The sequence below is a fragment of the Triturus cristatus genome, chromosome 5_1 (assembly GCF_964204655.1).
Source record: "Triturus cristatus chromosome 5_1, aTriCri1.1, whole genome shotgun sequence".
Taxonomy (NCBI): Eukaryota; Metazoa; Chordata; class Amphibia; order Caudata; family Salamandridae; genus Triturus; species Triturus cristatus.
In genome coordinates, this window is record NC_140587.1 from 704499179 (window position 1) to 704517811 (window position 18633).

The window sequence follows — 18633 nt, forward strand, 5'->3', positions numbered from 1 at the left end:
TACTCTACCCCACAACATGGGAGTGAAGAACACTTACAAAAAATAATAAGTGAAAGAGTGAGTGGGCACCTCACATACGCAACAACAGGGAGGCTACCAGCAGGTTCTCACCAGAATGCCCACGTTTATCATCATTGGTTGCCCACTCACTGAAAACACAGAATCGTGTCCAGTAGGGAGACAGAAAGAGCAGAAAGGAAAAATTAACTACCACGAAACAAAGAACCCCGTGATTTGCGAAGGACAATGTGTTCCATCAATTAAAATTGAGATAAGACTCACAGTTAGATTTGCTTTATTCACGATCGTGAGCTTACTCAAGTTAAAAGCACTGCATATTGCAAACCATGTCAAAGTAGGCCAACATTTTTCATTGCCAATGCTGTGTCGTGGCAAATTCGTCAGAGCACTAGGTTCATTATTCGCCTCACTGGACAATAAATGTTGTGATGCGGATTGGCAGGTGTGAGCCAAGGGCACTCATACCAGCTTCCACCATACCACACATGGTTGTGTTTGTCACAATTACCCCTATTTGAAAAGCACTTCTGTTGCTTATCGTTATACCGCGTTTCTGCCTGTTGGGAGCGTTGTATCATCCCCGCTTCCAAAGAAAACGGTAGGGACAGTAATATATCATTCATGCACATCTTTAGTGGTTAGTGCTAATCGACACTTTATTAGTAACGAGTAGTTAGCGATCCAATGACGACAGTAGGAAGTGATGCCAATGAAGGCGCGTACATCCCTCTGGGTTGTAGGGATGGGCATTTTAACAATGGCGCTAAGGCGCTCAGGTGTCAATCTCCTACCCTCCTTCGACAGAAGGTGATCTAAATAGGTGACCTCCTGTCGACAATATTGAAATTTGGAAAGGGACACTTTATGTCCATGGTGAGCCAAATGGAGCAACAACTAAACCGTACTGTCCTTGCATCCCTGTTCAGTGTCAGAAGCAATTAGTATGTCATCCACATATTGAAGCAATACACATTACCTGGTGAAAGCGTGAGATAATCCAATTGAGCTTTCAAAGCTTGGCTATATATAGTAGGGCTCTCAGGATAGCCCTGAGGAGCACGACAGAATCTAAAACTTCTGCCAGCCTGCGTAAAACCAAATAAATAACTGCTATCGGGGTGAATTGGTATGCTAAAGAACGCATTTTTCAAATCAATAACAGAGAAGAATTTGGCAGAGGAAGGAATCATTGTGAGGAGGGCAATAATGTCAGGGACCACCGGGAACAGAGGAACCACTATCTTGTTAACTGAACGCATATCAATCACAAAACAATAAACAGCTGCATTGTCATCGGGGGAGTCTGGGGATGCCTTTTTAAGAAAAGGAAGAATAGGGCTGTTACACACATTCGCCGCAGTCTCCTCAACTACTCCCGACTCAATCAGATTGTGTATTATTCATAGCAAAGCTCGCTCCCCCACCTGAGGAATCTTGTACTGGGGAATACGGGGCAAGATAGCGTTATCCTTAACTATGATGCAAACTGGAGAAATTTGCAAGAGTCCCACATCCATATCACCCGACGCCCACAAAGTGGGTGGCACATCTTTATACTCAGCAGGAAGGGGCGCATCTTTGTACAGACAATGCTTGGAACTGGTCACATTTGGTCTCATCCTCAAATAGACACCCTCTGGAGAGCAGAAAATTGACGCATGCAACTTCTTCAATAAGTCTAGACCCATAAAATTTTCACCGCAATTAGATGTTAATAAGAATTGCGAGTCCACAGGAAAGGGACCGATAGTGAAGGCAAGAGGTTTGGAAATGGGGCTCACAACCGGTATGCCTGAAAAACCTACTGAAACATTATTTTGGCCAGACAGAGCTGCCCCGGGGACCAGCGACCGAGAAACAGAGCTATTCATTGCAGCTGTATCCACCAAGAATTTCTTCACCGACCCTTGCAAATCCGCGGTGACATAAGGACCGCGCTGATCTACAGGTATCTGAACTGGTCCCTGACCCTGTCCCTGGCTGTCCTAAACGTGAGACATCCCTGTCACCTCGTCCACTCTGACTTCAACCTGATCACTTGCTCCACGGCCCCGTCCATGAGAACCCCGTCCTCTGGGAACCGCAACTTTCTGCAATAACAGCGGACAATCACTGCACCAGTGCCCCTCCTCCTTACAGTATGCGCACTGATTCGGCCCCACCGACGTAGCATTCCTACTGTTACGAGGAAGCTGCCGGGCCGGACCAGCACCACGCCCTCTGCCATTGCCCCATGACGCCTGCTGTAACAACACCTTCATCCTCAATTCCATATTCTTCATTTCTACCTTGTCTTTATCATCATTCTCCCTATGCTCATAGTATTGCGCCATACTCAGTATCACAGAAGGGGAGGAAGTAGTCCAAGTACTCTCTGAAGCCTGCAACCGAGTCGCAGTCTCAGGAAGCATGTTGGTAACAAATCTATTAACGAACAGCCGGACTCCCCCTTCCACTGACAAATCCGGTCCACTAAAATCCAAAAACACATCCTCAAACCAAGTGAAAAAATCAGACACACTTTCATCTTTCTTCTGGCGACATGCCGATAACTTATCCCAATCTACCCTCCTCGGTTGAATAAGGGAATGCATATACGTAATATTTCGGCCAGGTAAAGCTAAAATCTCAGCCTTAGGCTTTTCCCTGGGTTTCCTGTCTTTGTCCCATTCTTTAATCTGCACCCAGGTACCACCTAATTCCACAACATGATCATGCGTGTGAACCTTTCTCCAAATGTCGACAGGTACCATCAAACCAAAAAACATTTCGATTTAGGCAAGCGTCATTACAGTCGAAGAAGCTGCTTCAGTCAGTTCCTTATAATATGCTGTGGGATTTTTCCTGGGGTCGGACAACTGAATCTTAAGAGATAAAACCTCACTCCTCTTCCAAGGAGTGTAAACCCATTGTTCAAAGAACTGAGCCTCCATCTTTGGCCTGACAACGACATCATGTTGATCTTGTTGCTCTGGTATTTCTGGATGATATATGGGATGCACCTCCCTCATCGGAAACTGAGACACTGTCTTCAGACTCTTATCAAGTAGCCTAGGACGGTAGGCAACCATCGCTGCAACATTACCAAACACGTCACACGGTGCCATGTCAGCCACATAGACATGGTCCTTAATATCATAAATGATCTGTGGCGCTGCCTCATTAAAACATTGTTCCCAAAGCCCAATTAGAGTAGCCAGCATATGCTTAAGGGCATGCTGCTGGACCAAAGGCTCATAGTCTTTCATTACTTCCCACACATCCTCTACGCTGTAAATGGGGTTACGAGCCACTGAGCTGCCTTATTGGCCTCCTCCTTTTTCTCCTCTTCTCCACATCTGATCGTATCTACTTCTGCCCCAGTCGCTCTCTAGCAGCCACCCAGTCCCTGTCCCCCACTCCCCTTACAGGTGTCCCGCTACCCAATACCGACGGGGAATGGAGGATAAGGGAAGGAGTGGTGACTGAATAGACAGGCACCAAGGTCGCCAATGGTTGCGTTGTGGGGGTGAGGGCTGGGGAGAGAAGTGGCGCTGACACAATAGGAGTAGCAGGGAGACCAACAGTCATCGCAGGCGCGGCAGGCGAAGCCACAGAAACAGCCGGAAGCGCGGCAGCCAAAGCAGCTGGGTCAGCAACAGAAGAGACAGAAACAGCAGAAGCAGAAGAAACAGACAACCAGGGCTGTGGCACCGTAGGGTATATTCTCTGGGGGGCATATGGAGGCGGAGGTCAGGCTTTCAACAACTCCTCCACAAACGCATCATCACCCTCTCGAGCCACATAAGACCTTTCACATTGCAATCGAAATCTCCTGTCAGCACACTCTATCCCCTTCTCAGTCTTTTCTTTATCATATGCAACAGCTTTCTGAGTCACTGTCTGCATCCTTCCTTTCCTAGCCTCCTTTTCTGCTTATATTCGTCTCTGTTTAGCTTCCTTTTGCCACGTTCTAAGGGAGTCAAACATGGTCTTCCTACTTCTCTTCGCAAACAATTTATCCTGCGGGAAATTATGCTTTTGTTCATCAAATGTGCCCATCAATGGCCACGGAAGCTCCGCATTGTCCCTTGTATATTTGTGCCATAACGTACTAAACATAATAGGGCCAAGGCCATGCTTAACGTACATGTCGAAGTTTGGAGTGCCTTCTGGAGGTGCAGGCTGACACTCTTCCAATCGAGCATGACTAGAACAACACCGACAACTCACACAAAACAATTTACTGAAACATGGCATCTTGAAACAAAAAGCTTTTTCTCTACCTATGCCAAACAGATATTTGCAAATGTCTTACCAAAATTGGTCCACAGACCTCACCAAATTCAGATCAGAACTATACCATTTTCACAAAGAACCCAAACAAATTCAAGCACTTGTCCAAAGACGATCCTCAGACTGTACAAAACACAAAAAAAAGTGGCATCACAGCCACAAACAAAACCAAACAAACTCACCTGGTGCACACAGGTCAAACAAAGTTATTCTCCACTGCCGACTCTTCGGACCAAACGGTCAGATCCAAGGGTCTCGCCTTTCAGGACCCTAGTCAGAATGACCACTGAGTGAGGCACGGCCCGATCAGACAGGCGGGGCAGCTGTGAGTACTAAGCTCTATCATGCAGGGATCCCCAATCCGCCCATCCGACCCAACGTGGCCCCGTCCTCCTCACCCGTCCGCGGGTAAAGAAGGGTCACTCACTCAATGGGGTCCCTGTTCGGGTGCCAACTGAAGGAAGTGACCCGATTAGGGCCACCCGGGTCACTCGCGACCACTTCTCAGCCTTCCACACAAATGAAGAGTCAGTCAGACAGTAGAGAATACAAACCAAGTTATTTTATTAGAATTCACTCAAGCGGAGTCCAGTCTGACCAATCTCCTTAGACAGCTGCAGAGTGACTGACCCCCACCAACATAACATCAGATATTATACATTTCCAATACCCAAGAAGACCCGCCCAAACTGGAATTTTCCAGCCGGAGTAGGCTAACAGAGGAGGCTCAGGGGGATGAGCTACGCTCCTGAGATCGGGTACATACTTTCTCGACTTCAAGGTTACTCTGCTTGTGCCTGCCACTGTAAGTATGAGAACAGGCCTATCTAACAACAGAGGTATGCAGTGGTACGATAATACATTAATTAGGACAGCGAAACTCAGCTCTTGAAGGGATACACAAAATATCGGGGCTGTTTTCTGCTGAGGCTGCAAAGTAAGACAGAAGTTAGTTTCGATCATCATTAAAATGGTGACTGAAATGCAAAATGGTGCCGCAAATGCTCACTTAAGCACAATGCTAATGGGAGGAGTCGACTAAAAAATACTTTTTAGTCAGACATCCAGGGCTTAGTAAGGCTTGGGGAGGGGAGCTGCGCAGCCCCCTCCTCTTTTTAATAAAATAAGTGCCCAGGGGATGGAGTACCCAGGCCCTAATAAGACTCTGGGAGGGGGACCACGCTGCCCCTCTTAAAAAAATGGACTACCACGAGGCATGGGGTCCATGGGGCTAAAAGAGGTTTGGGGAGGGAGCCGTGCTTTAAAACCAATTATAGATAACACTGACTTCACACTGGGACTTGGCCAGAGTGTGTTCCAGCTGTGGCAACTAGCAGGGTGCTGTTCTATTGGTCACCTTTTTGACTAGGAAGGTCCTCTCCCCTTTGGCCATCTGCATACAGCTAACGCACTGCCATAGTTGGAGAGAATGCACTACCTTCAGGTCCAACATTGGCTAACACATCCTATAGTGCACACGGGCACAACGGCCCCTTACCTCCTTCGAGAAGTGGTTGGTCACGATAAGATAAGCGTCTTATCACAGAACTCTATAGTATACTACTACAAGCCATCCCACCATCTAAGACAGAGGGGTTGGGAGCTGGAACTGGGGTGACAACTGACACAGAAAGCGTGGGAGGGTATATCCTATAGTATGCAACACGCAGCATTTAGCACAGCTAGCATCAAGACGGGCACCAAAATAGCAACATATTGGTATCCGACCCCAGTACGCCTCTACAGAGGCAACCCTACATGGGGCACAAACTGGTAGAGAGGTTGTGGATCCCCTGGGACACTATTTCACTTGCTTTTGGACTTCCCCAAACTCACACAGTACTGGAACACAATTCCCACAGACATAGACCCCCACCTGAAAACACAGCTCCCACAATTCCCTGAATATTCTATCCTAGGGCTCCCAAATGCTCACATGTTTCTGCTTAAATCCTGTAGAGGGCTACATATTGGTCTTGCATTAGGAGTCGCTCTTCAGAACATCCTAGCAGACTGGGGCACTGACAAAATCCTGACACAGCTGGGTTGGCTCTACCGTTTATAGTATATTCTGGGAATCCTGGGAATGGAGAAAATTACCCTTACACTCACCTCCAAGAGTGACTCTTATATGGCGCCCATTCATCGCCCGGCTATCCACACAATTTAGAGAATTATCATGAAATGAAATACAGTATATAATAAAGCACACAGCTACTCAAGCTAGAGTGTCCTGGTGCGTAGACAGCGGAGGGAATAAAGCCAATTACTGATTAAACAGCCATTTTATAAAATTCTTTCTAAAAGGAAGTAGGATTGTGTCAAGCCTCAGAAACTCCGGCAGGTAATTCCATAGTTTTGCACCCAGAAAGCTGAAAGATCTACCGCCAGTGCGAGCAAGGCTTGTTTTGGGCACAATGGCCAGATTGGCGGTAGAAGAACGCAAGGGTATGGATGTAGAGTAATGGTTAGCTCGTTAAATTAAGTACCGCGCTCCCACCTTGTGGAAGGCTTTAAAAAAGATGCTCATAGCTTTAAAGTCAATCTGCTCTTTAATGCGGAGCCAGTGTAAAGATTTGAGAATTGGGGTCATACTAGCTCTAGGTCTTGATCTCACGATGGCGCTGGCCGCCGCGTTTTGAGCCACTTGCAGACGCTGGGTCAAGGATTTAGAAGGACCAAGGTACAGGCAGTTGACGTAGTCAAGCTTAGATGTCACAAGAGCCTGCACGACAGTCCTTCTACTCTCCAGCGGTAGAAGCGGCAAAATAGTTTTTCGCATTCGGAGTATACTGAAGCATGCACCAGAAAGATATTGGATCTGAGAACGCATTCACAATGTTTTTTCTATGATTATTCCCAGGTTTTTTACTTTCTCTTTATCAGCGGGCGGGAGCGGCAGATCCTTGGGCCACCAGGAACTCCAATCGGGTGTTTTTAGTTTTCCGAAGAAAACCACTTCCGTTTTATCCGGGTTACACTTGAGCTGATTAACCCTAAGCCAGTTGAAAATCTTCGAGAGGCAGGAATTGATCTTTGCCCCGTCAAAGTCTAAGCCTTTATCACACGAGAAAATAAGCTGAGTGTTGTCAGCATAAGAAACAATCTTAGCGCCCACTTCCTCTACCAAGGATGCCAAGGGAGAAAGATAAGTATTAAAAACGGTAGGGCTGAGGATGGAGCCCTGGGGGACACCAACATTGATGGCAGGGACCGGGGAGGAGAAAGGTGGAAGCCAGATGTCCTCTGTGCAAGGCCCTACCGTAGAGCCGGCCTTCGGTGAAATAAAAGATTTGGCTATCCTAAAAATGTCTTTACTTTTGTTCTGGGCATTATCGATCTTAGATTGAACGAAGTTAATTTTGGCTCTTTTTACAAGTGTATGGTAAGTTTTTAGGCTATCTTTGTAAACCTTCCTGTCCTCAGGAAGGTAGGATTTGCGCTATTTCCGTTCTTTTTTCCTACAATTCCTTTGACTTTCTCTAAGGAGATTACTGAACCAGGGAGCCGAGAGGGCTGACCTCTTAGAGGAGCGGGTAACAACCGGGGCAGCAGCCTCGATGTTAGTACGAAGCCAAGAGTCTATTCGAAGAGCATCCAGATCAGTGGTGCTCGACAGCATAGGTGAGGAGCGATTGAGAGCCTCTGCTAACTTTGGGACAGATATTTTGTGAAATGCCCTATAGTTGGAGGTCATGTGCTCAATAATCACCGGTGGAGCAGTGACAGAGTAGGGGATGTCAAATTTTAACAGGAAGTGAAAGATTTGGTCCAGGGTATGCCTCTTCTCATGAGTGGCCGAGGAGATGGTTGGGAGCACCTTAAAAGTATGCAACGTCTCCAATAAGAGAGTAGCATGGGGATCTTTAACGTTATCCATATGTATGTTAAAATCACCCAGAATAGGGCAATTGTTATATTTTAGGAACAAAGAGGAAATGGCTGAATTTAACGAGGTAATAAAATTACTGATAGCACCCCGGGGTCTGTAGATTAGAAACCCAGAGATGCTCTGATGAGGGGACATAATACAGTGAAACCCTAAAAACTCTGTGCACTCAATGGTTTCTGTGGAAAGCAGGGAGCAATCTAAATCCTGCTTATAAATTATGGCAACGCCCCCCCCCACTTCCTCCTAGATCTGTCCTTCCTAAGAATGTTGTAGCCTGTAAGGCCATGGTGATAGTAGGATTAGAGGCATCAGAAAGCCATGTCTCAGTGAGAAATAAAAAATCTGGTTGTTCATCTAAAAGTAAGTCATAGATGTGTGCTGCATGTTTTTGCTTGGAACGACAGTTTACCAGAACAGCATTAATGCCCTGAGTTTTCAGAGTATTTTTGCCCCTATTGTCTCCAGGGAGGGTCTCAGGGATGGGTGCTCTGGCCTGGGGAAGAAACCAGCTGCACGTATTGCAGCAGAAGTCTACCGCTGAGCTCAAGTCAGCTACACTACACTGACATGGTGGTTATTGCATGAAGTAGCGAGTCCCTGTAGCATAGTGGAATAGACTTACCCGTGGTAAACTGGGCATTACAATCCGTGGCAGACACCTCCGGGACGCTGACAGGCGCAGGCTTGCCTTAGGCGTGCCAGCGGCACTCCCGCTGCGCTGCGCGTGTCAGTTTGCATCTGCTTTTATGGCAAACTAGACCGCTAACTCCACAAAGAAAGCGGAAACCTCAGGCGGAAGTGAGGAGCCCAGAGAAGAAACATCACCCTTCCACACAATTGGTGTTTACCAGTCGCGACAGACCAAGACTGGTACAAAGTGGAAAGCAGCCAATAAGAGTGCTAGTGCAAGTAAGTAGAAATTAGCAGCAGAGCAAAGGTACACAAAATGTTAAAACTAATTGCAAGCTAAACAACAAATGGTTTAGAAGTTTAAAACCGGGTAAAACACTCAGGTCCTACCGCTATCGCCTGCACGTGCTAGTTTGCATCTGCTTTTACGGCAAACTAGACCGCTAATGCCGCAAAGAAAGCGGAAACTGCACGGCCGAAGTGAGGAGCCGAGAGAAGAAATGTCAGCCCTCCACACAATCGGCGTTTAACAGCCGCGGCTGATCAGGACTGGTACAAAGTGCAAAGCAGCCAATAATAGTGCTAGTGCAAGTAAGTCCCCTAGATACCGACGCTTGCTGCGATTAACAGAGGCCGATACCCGTACACCCTCTGAAGCTGCCAATCAGGACGAGCCCACCAGTGTTACGAAGTGCCTTACAGGGTAAAAGAAATTGCCTGTGAGTACTCCGAGGGGGGGGGGGGGGGGGGAATCGGTAGAGTGGAGGGAATTCCATTGGGATCTTGTTGGGATAAGATGTATGTAGCTTCATGATGGAGTGCTCGTGCACTCCCTGTATGCTATTTTGTTTTTTCATGAAATACAGTTAAGAGATGTGAACCATAAAAAACAGCAATCAGTCCCGGAGGATGGGTCCCCAGGGCCTAAGAAGGCTCAGGGAAAAGGGCCCGCCACCCACCCCCAGTCCACCTGAGCAATGCTACCGGATTTAAATACTATGCCAGGATCTAATACCCATCACTTGTGATGGAGTATCCCGTCCACCAAACTAAATAAGGTCCAGGGATAGCTGCTCCAACAAGAGCCCTTCCTGATCAATTATGGGCATCTCTTCAATCAAACATCACAGCATAACAGGATATTTTAGCCCCCATATAGCTGAAAAAAGGCAAACCTGTCCAAATTATGAAAGAAAATGTAAAATCAAGTGTGAGTCTGACCAGAGACTATTCACAAACAGGAGAGTCTAAAAACCTGCAATGAAATGGATAGGTAAGGGTGCTGTATTATATCACTCAAGTTACAGAAACTCCCAACCCAACATCAGAGCAGTTCAAAATATACCAGGAATTGGTTGCAACCCCACCTCTCCTCCCCAAGAACTGACAAAATGATGACCCCAAAATCACCTCAGACCCCTTCACCTTAAAAGACTTCATCTTAAAAATGCAGAGAATCTGAAAATCAAACATGAACAAAGAAGACGTACCACCATTTCTTTTGATTCAATTTCCTCCACTTCCAAGAATAGGAATAGGCTTACCAAATATCAAAGAAGACCTATTAACTTCCCTGGGGCAGTAACCAGATGGCACAGTGGCCTTATTGGCAACATAGGACAGAATGAATTATCATCTACTAATATTTTTGTATCTCTTATAGGGTCCTAAAATGGACCCAATGCTTCTTCGTGGGGAGGAACTATCATGTTAGAATTGGTCCACAAATGCCCACTTTAATAAGATGACACATGGAGTAACACAGAGGTTTTTATTCTCCCCACTGGTGTTCAAGGCTTGCACGCAAACTCTTGTTAATGCAACTGAAAAAAAACATCTTTTGTTATTCTATATATATGCTGATTTCAGTAACCTACAACTGGATCATAAAAGGGGATTTAAGAAATTGAATCAAACAGATATCACCTCCTTCCTGGAATACACGTTTTTAATGAACGAGATTGTCCTTTGACTAAAATACTGTTGTTCTCTTTTTGCTGAAAGACAGAATGCACCACTTCAATGCACTTAGCCAACTTGTCAAGATGACTCCCCACCCACAACTTGATATCAATCAGCGAATATCCTGAAGAACGTTTTTATTGGCTAGCAAATCAATCCTACTCAGGAAGATCTGCTACTACTCTCCCTAAAATTGTCGGGTCACCACCTTCATTTAGTCCAAATCCATTACATCCCGGACTGGATGACTCCAATACCATTTATGCAACCCTCCAAAAAAGGGATTGTGAAACTCTAGACTAAATAAAACAAAACAAAATCTGTGCTTCAATCTCATGAGGCAAGATCATGCAACATCCACTCTGACATACACTTCACTATAATAATAATAATAATAATAATAATAATAATAATACTGGAGCTTATAAAGCGTGACAGCTACCCCAAACAGGGGTGTCCCGGCGGTGAAGCAGCAGGCAATTGCGTTCTGAAAGAGCTCCGGTATTAACAACCCATATTAATCTGCCCTAAAGAGCCACGTCTTCAAGGCCTTTCTAAAACAGGTTTCTGAATTAGCCTGCCGCAGGGACCCTGGTAGGGCATTCCACAGTGAAGCAGTTCTGACTGTGAATGCTCTGCCACCCAGGCGTGTTTTCGCAAAGCATGGGGTACGCAGCAAGTTATGAGAATTAGATCTCAACGCACGGTTTTGCTTATAGAGACACAGTCTTTCCTTCAGGTAACCAGGGCATTTTCCGTTAAGGGCCCGGTAGGCCAACGTCATGGCCTTGAATTGAATTCTTTTTTCCACTGGGAGAAAGTGGAGTTCCTGAAGATGCGGAGAGACATGGTGTCGAACCAGTCTCGCAGCCGCATTCTGTATCATCTGATGCCGGCAAATGGCGTATTTGGGGAGGCCAAGATACAGGCCATTTGCGTAGTCTAGACTAGATGTAACTGTGGCATGTACTACTGATTTGCGGCAATCTTCCTGTAGGAAATGTAAAACTTTCCGGAGATTTTTTAGTTTACTAAAGCAAGTTGCAGAGACCTGCTGTATTTGGGCTGAAAAGGAAAGGTCCGCCTCCCATCTTACCCCTAAATTTCAGATACGTGTGGCAGGGGATGGTGGTGGATCCATTCCTGATGGCCACCATAGATCTGAATCTGGCAGTTGGCCCTTACCGAAGAACAAAACTTCTGTCTTCCCAGCGTTAAGTTTTAACTTATTTGAGTTCATCCATAGTGCTATGTCTCGCCTTTGAAGTTCTTGAAGGCATCTACTGTCCGCTCCTTAAACGGAAAAACCAACTGGGTGTCGTCAGCGTAGGAAAAAACAGTGGAGCTAGGTCGAGATTAAAAAGTAGAGGGCTCAAAGCTGAGCCCTGGGGGACACCGCACAAGATCTGTTTTGGTTTAGATTAAAATGGCTGAAGGGCAACTCTCTGAGTACGACCGCTCAGATAGGATGTCAACCAGGTCAGCACTTTCCCACCAAAGCCCACATCTTGTAGTCTATGGATCAGTATGGTGTGGTCGACAGTGTCGAATGCAGCGGACAGATCCAGGAGCACCAGCAGTGCTGATGCCCCTGAATCCAACGACCAACTTACCACTCTGCCACCTCAAGAAGAGCGGTCTCCATGCTGAATCCCACCCGGAAGCCAGATTGTGTGTCGTGCAAAGTGCCATTCTGCTCAATAAAAGTGGTCAGTTGACGCTGGACCAGCTTCTCCAACATTTTTCCTAGGGCGGGGAGCAGAGAGATAGGTCTAAGGTTGCTAAGGTCTTCTGGGTCACCATTTGGTTTCTTTCTCAGAGGGAGAAGTGTTGCATGTTTCCATCTATCAGGAAAGATGCCCGTGTCCAGAGAGGTGTTCCATATGTGAAGTAGCCCGCCCGTCAGGGAAAGAGATAACATTATCCACAATTTAGAAGGGCATGGATCATCTGGGGCGCCTGAACGGCACTTTTGGATTTCAGCTAAAGCATCCTGAGGCGAGATCGGTGTGAAGTTAGTGAGCGGAGGTACCTCCACTGCACCCGGGGATATATCCGCTTTCTCAGTTGGCTCAGAAGTCGAGCAGGAGTCGTAGACCTTTAAAATTTTATTATCAAAATAACTAGCAATTTTTTCACACAAAGCTAGGGACGGTATCACTTCAGTCTCTATCGCCTTGGGTTTGAAAAAGGTTTGGACTACTTTAAAAACCTCTCTACTGGAGTGGTCTGCGTTATGGATGCGCGAAACAATATAGTTCCGCCTGGCTGCTTTTAGTGCCTTATGAAAATCTTTTAGTGCTTTTTTGTAAGTTCCCTTAGCTAAAGTGCAGTAGCACAGCCTCCACTGGTGTTCAAATTTTTTGCACCTACTTTTTGTTTCTTTGAGGGCATTAGAGAACCAGGGAGCAGAGGGGGACAGTCTAATGGATTTCATTACTCTGACCGGCGCGACTGACTTCACAGCAGTGGCAATCCATTGATGTTTAGCAGCTGCATCTGTATTGGGGTCAGGAGATAGGCGGGGGTAGTTATCCTGCAGAACAGGGCTTAATGAAGCTTCTGTCAGGTTATTCCAATTTCTTTTTTGAATAGATCGAGTGCCCTTAACTTGACCCGGTTTGGACAGAGTAATCAAAAAAGAGATCAGATAATGATCTGACCAAACCAAAGGGTACGGAGTCTCCATATCGATGGTAGTAATATTAGAGAAGACTAAATCCAAGGTGTGCCCACGCTATATGCGTCGGGGAGGACACCCGTTGTATGAGATTGGCACCTGGTAAGGACGAGACCAGTTGCGCTGCTTGTACACAATTCGGGTCGTTCATGTGCAGATTAAAATCTCCCAGGGCCATTAAATTGGTATACACTACCGATTTTTTAGCAATAAAATTGCACAGAGTCTGCGACGCAGTTGCTGCACAGTCTGGAGGTCTATAGATAAGAATGCCCACGAGGGCGGAAGAGGGGTTGATTTGTATACAGAAATTAAGACCTTCAATGCCCTGTATATGGAGAGGGGTAGAGGACACTAGCTCCCACGAGTCTTTAAAAATAATATCCCCCCCTTTTCCCGCCTTCTTGATTGGCATAGCACATTTTGAAGCCTGGTGGGATAGCTAGTGCGATTGTTGTCACCGCATCCGTGTTTAGCCAGGTTTCAGTTAAGAACATAACATCCCAAATAGCCTCTGTTAATATTGACCAGACATCCTCTGCATGCTCGGGCAATGATCTACAATTGACGAGGCACGCATTGATTTTATCGTTGCACTCGTTCGCCAAGCCCCAGGGAGGTACCTTTCCCATACTGGAAACCTTGACCTGATTCAAGATCTGACCGCATATGCCACAGCTATGCGGCAGTGGGGACTTAGCTAGATTGATCTGGTGTGACCCTGAAGAAGTTGAGCCTTGAAGACACAACAGATTGTCTCGAGTCCAACATATAGCCTCGCTTCTCCCACTACCGGCAGCATGGCCAGCGCCGGCCGCGATCAAGTCGCGGACGGGCGCAGACGGGCTTGCCTTGTGCCGGCAAGCCATCTGTTTCTTATACCCGGGGGCAGGAAGTGAGGAGCAGTGTGGGCGGAGTCACGTTTGTCCCTCTGTACAATCGGCACTGTTCGCCGTGATGGACCGGGGACCACGGAATAAGCAGCAATCAAGCACCACAAGTAAGAGTGAAGTTTAAAAACCAGTTATTCAGTTAAGAACAATGTGCAACAGTGCAAATACAATTTGTTAAAACCAGAAGCTAGCTTCATGGCGTGCATTTACCTAGTCCCCTATCATCCAGGAAAGCATACATCAATAGTAAAGTACTGTGAATTAAAAAGATTGCCTCCTGTGGTTAGACCCCTAGTACCTCAATGCAGCCAAAAGATAATGAAAACATTTACAGCACATCTTTGATATGAACTTGTTTACCTGGGTGAAGTATAAATGAATTTCCTGACATTTAGGAAAGTCCTAAAGCCCACGGAAAAATAAAAACATTCATTCAAGATTTGACAAAGCCACAGAGCTGGGAGCAGCGTTTGCATGCGGACGACTGACATCACTCACCAGTTTTCACTTTTGCACTGGAACATTTGCATTTTATACATTTCCAAAAATAAATGCAGCCTTTTTCTGCATCATTATAGGACTTTGTGCTGTTATATAAAGATCCGAAACAGTGATCTTCGTGGCACTACCTGTATTTTCGGCACTCAGCGGTCTTTAGTGCTGTCAGCTTCCTGAACATTTACCATTTCACTTGCTCTCCGCTGGGGACTAAGGTTCTGCAATGCAGTCTCCACCTCCCTGTCTGTCATACTCATCATGTCCTATTTCTAGTAACATGAATCTTTCAATAAGTTTGCTGCACCTATTTCCAAACAATACCCCAATCCAGATGACCCTTCTCCTGAGGGAGAAGACACAAATCAGGTTTGTTAGGCTGTTTGAGGTGAGGTCTGACCTCTAATTAAAAAGAATGCAAAACGTTGGTAGGTTCTTAGGATTTCTCTGAGACTTCACACCCTTTCCAAGCCACTAAATGCTAGAGTCGACCTTGATGGAAATAGGAGTCAAGGATGGCCTCCACTTCATACTCTGGAGACCTTCCCACTATCACAGAGTGGAGGAGGACCTGCAGATCTGGACATATCTGGTTTTACAGCGGACATAGTCAAGTGTCGGGTGTGTGCTTCAGTTTGCTAGCAAATACAGCTAAAGGGCAGAGGAACCAGGGGCGGCTCCTCTGTAATGGCGGAGGAGCATCGCCCCACTGGTCAGTCAGTCAGCGAAAAATAAAATGATAATAAAACAATAATATAATTTTATTTTCTGCTGAATGACTGAGCCAGGGAGTCTTGGGTGGGGTGAGGATGGGCCATGACAGGGAGGAGGAGTAATGGACACAGTAAAGTGTGTATGTCTGTTTGGCCGGCCGTCTTAGGCCGGTCAAACAGTCATGGGTACTTAGGTTTCTCCAACCCATCTGTGTTGACAGCCGGGTTGGAGAAAAGCCGCAGGCTCCGTGTGCCTAAGTGAGCTTCGGACCAGCCCACTCAGGCCATTCTCCACACTGGTCTCATGCTTGGTATAGCATGAGAGCAACGTCTGGATTGGATGGGCAGCCTGTGCTTTGTGCTCCAGTGACTGCCGGAAGGAGAGAAGAACTGAAGCAGCCGGCAGCATCAGCGTCGACGGCAAGACAGGTAGGTTTTTTCAAAACTTATTATTAACCTAATCTCATGTACCGCCCCACTTTAGTTTTGTGGTAGCCACCACTGGACTGTGAGGAACTCATCCATTAAGAATGGTAAAGGGTACTACTAATTTGAAGTTGAACCTAGAGTGGAACCCAGAAATGGACCAGACATGTGTTGACATCCAGACTGTATCTCCTAATTGGTACTGTGGAGCAAGTCAGTGATGATTATCAGTGAAGCGTTTGTATTGTACTTTAGCCTGTAGGGGATACTGATGGGTTTAGCAATTAACAGATTTGATGTTATGTAATTATTGTGTTACTGAAGGGATAGTGTGGGAGACAATGTTTGAGGTAATATGTGTAAGCTGTGGGTGATAAAGAAAGGTAAACACTCCAGGGATTTGTGCAAGAAGATATGTGCAAATTTTCCTATTGACACCCACTGAACATAATCTTCCCAGTAATTCATGAGCAAATATCTGAGATATAATTCAATTGCATAGCTTAACCTTTCTATCGGTCCACTTTTTTGTGGATGGTAACTGGTGAATTTGAAGGATACTGTTTCCAAACATTTCAAAAGAAGAATCCAAAATCTGAAAATACAGTGAGTACCTTTGCGCATAATAATTATCCCAGAAGACCTTGGAGTTTGACGATATTGTTAAAAAAAGACTCTTGCTAGTTCAGGCTTTGTTGGAACCGTTTTGAGGGTAAACAAATTGCTTAGTAAAGTATTCCTGGACTACTATAAGGTATTATGCCTCTATGATCTTGGCAGTTACACAATGAAATCCTGCGATATTATGGTCCAGGGTTGTGTTCTGTTTAAGATCTTACACAGTTAGAGTAATTTGATACATAAATCTTGATTTGTTCTTTAATCTTGGACCGCCAAAAATATTGATCCGACGGTTTCATAATTTTCTTCATTCCTTAATGTATCTAATGTATCTATCGATAGATACATTCCTTAATGTATCTATCGAAAGGGCAGGTCATCTAAGCACAATATCACTATCACTATGGTTAATTTAGGCATTATTGCATGGCTTTGTGAAAGGTGGTCGTTTAACGGCTTGAATCATCATTTCCCCCATGAATGTAATCATTCATACCAAAGATATGTGACTACATTTTGAAGCTTAATTTATATTCTCTTTGATGGAGAATCCAATCCATATTTCGATCACTGAATCTAGACCTGTTTAATAAAGGGTCCACACAATAAAAATAACACTGGTGTCATGTTGTAAGTGATTATCATGGTGCTCAAATTGTGTACTAGATTTCCTCAGTCGGAGGGTATGTATATCTGATTATATCAGATCTGATTATTCCAGTGATCATAGAAACTTTTTGTGTTGAGCTGTAATTGATATACAGTCTAAAAGGACTACGTAAACCCAGATCTAGAGATCACATATATTTGAATAAGAGCTGTAGGAATACATTAATAAAGTTGGCCAAACTGTTGCAGAAAACAAAGGACACTAACTAGTTCAGCTAATATGGCTGTTGAAGGTCGCCATTTTCTTCACCTAATATGACTGTCCAGCCTCATTTTTCAGTTTAGGATAACAGTCAAATGTACCCACTTTCTTATCTCAGGTGGTTTGCAAGATCATTTTCTGCATCTCTGGCTGGTGGAATAATTATGCAGCCACACATCTTGTAAAGACCTATTTGTGTCAGTAGCTGTCCAATTGTAAATTTGTCCTTGCTATCTGTGGTATATGTTTATCAACTTACATACACAATAAGCAGTTAAAGATAAGGTGCCCGGAATGCATCATGGCTAGACTGTTATTGCATTTTTAAATTTAATAAGTATGTTTATATCGTTCAAATAAATACAACTCTCTAGAAATGCCATGCTTTTTTCCTGGCCAGTGAAGACATGATAGTTCTCATGAGCAGGAAGCTATTGTAAATGACCAGTAACACACAGGAACAAGTCGTGATGAGTGTGATGACGAAGGCAGGGCTACCTCTAAATTGTCAAATGTTCTTAACAACTCTTAGCTTTTCTGTTTCCTTTGCCCTAGTAAGTACCCCTTCAAAAATGGGTCTTTTGTAGATTATGAACTCTGCTTTTGGCCAATATAATGCTGATTTTAACAGGTACAAATTATTTGTATAATACTGGTTTTTGAAAGATCTAAATTAGCTTTGAGTATGTTCACAAACCCTTGTGCAGTTTCCATTGACAATATGTCCTGGGAACAGACCCACAGGTTACTAAACTAATTTCTAACATGTGCAAAAAAAAAGAAACGAAATATTCACTTTCGGCCAACTGAGCGTGAAATTAGTATTCATTAAAACGGAATGTCTGACAATGGGATTAGCCTGTAGGTCTTAAACAAAATTGTTTTTGAAGTTTCCAGTTGCCATGAGTAGAATACAAAACTTGTATTTTTTCTACTCCGACAGTCCTTTAGTGACAGAAAGGATGATATATTTTGCTGGTCGTCAAGGTTTTCCTTTCCTTTTACAATGTGGGATTAGGCGAGTTGCATGCTGATTATGAACTTTATAAACTTTGGAAGTTGAAAATGCTTATTGGTAACACCCTCAGTTACCTTCCTTTAAGGAAGACCCTCCGGTGGCCATGTTTTTACAAGGACAATGTGACTCTGCCAGC

The 18633-nt window shown here is 45.0% G+C and overlaps 1 protein-coding gene across 2 annotated transcripts in view; it reads left to right on the forward strand.

Moving 5' to 3' along the window:
* The window catches only part of NOL4 (nucleolar protein 4), a 666365-nt gene that overhangs the window by 313196 nt on the left and 334536 nt on the right, over nucleotides 1-18633 (forward strand). The gene's annotated exons all lie outside the window — the stretch shown is intronic.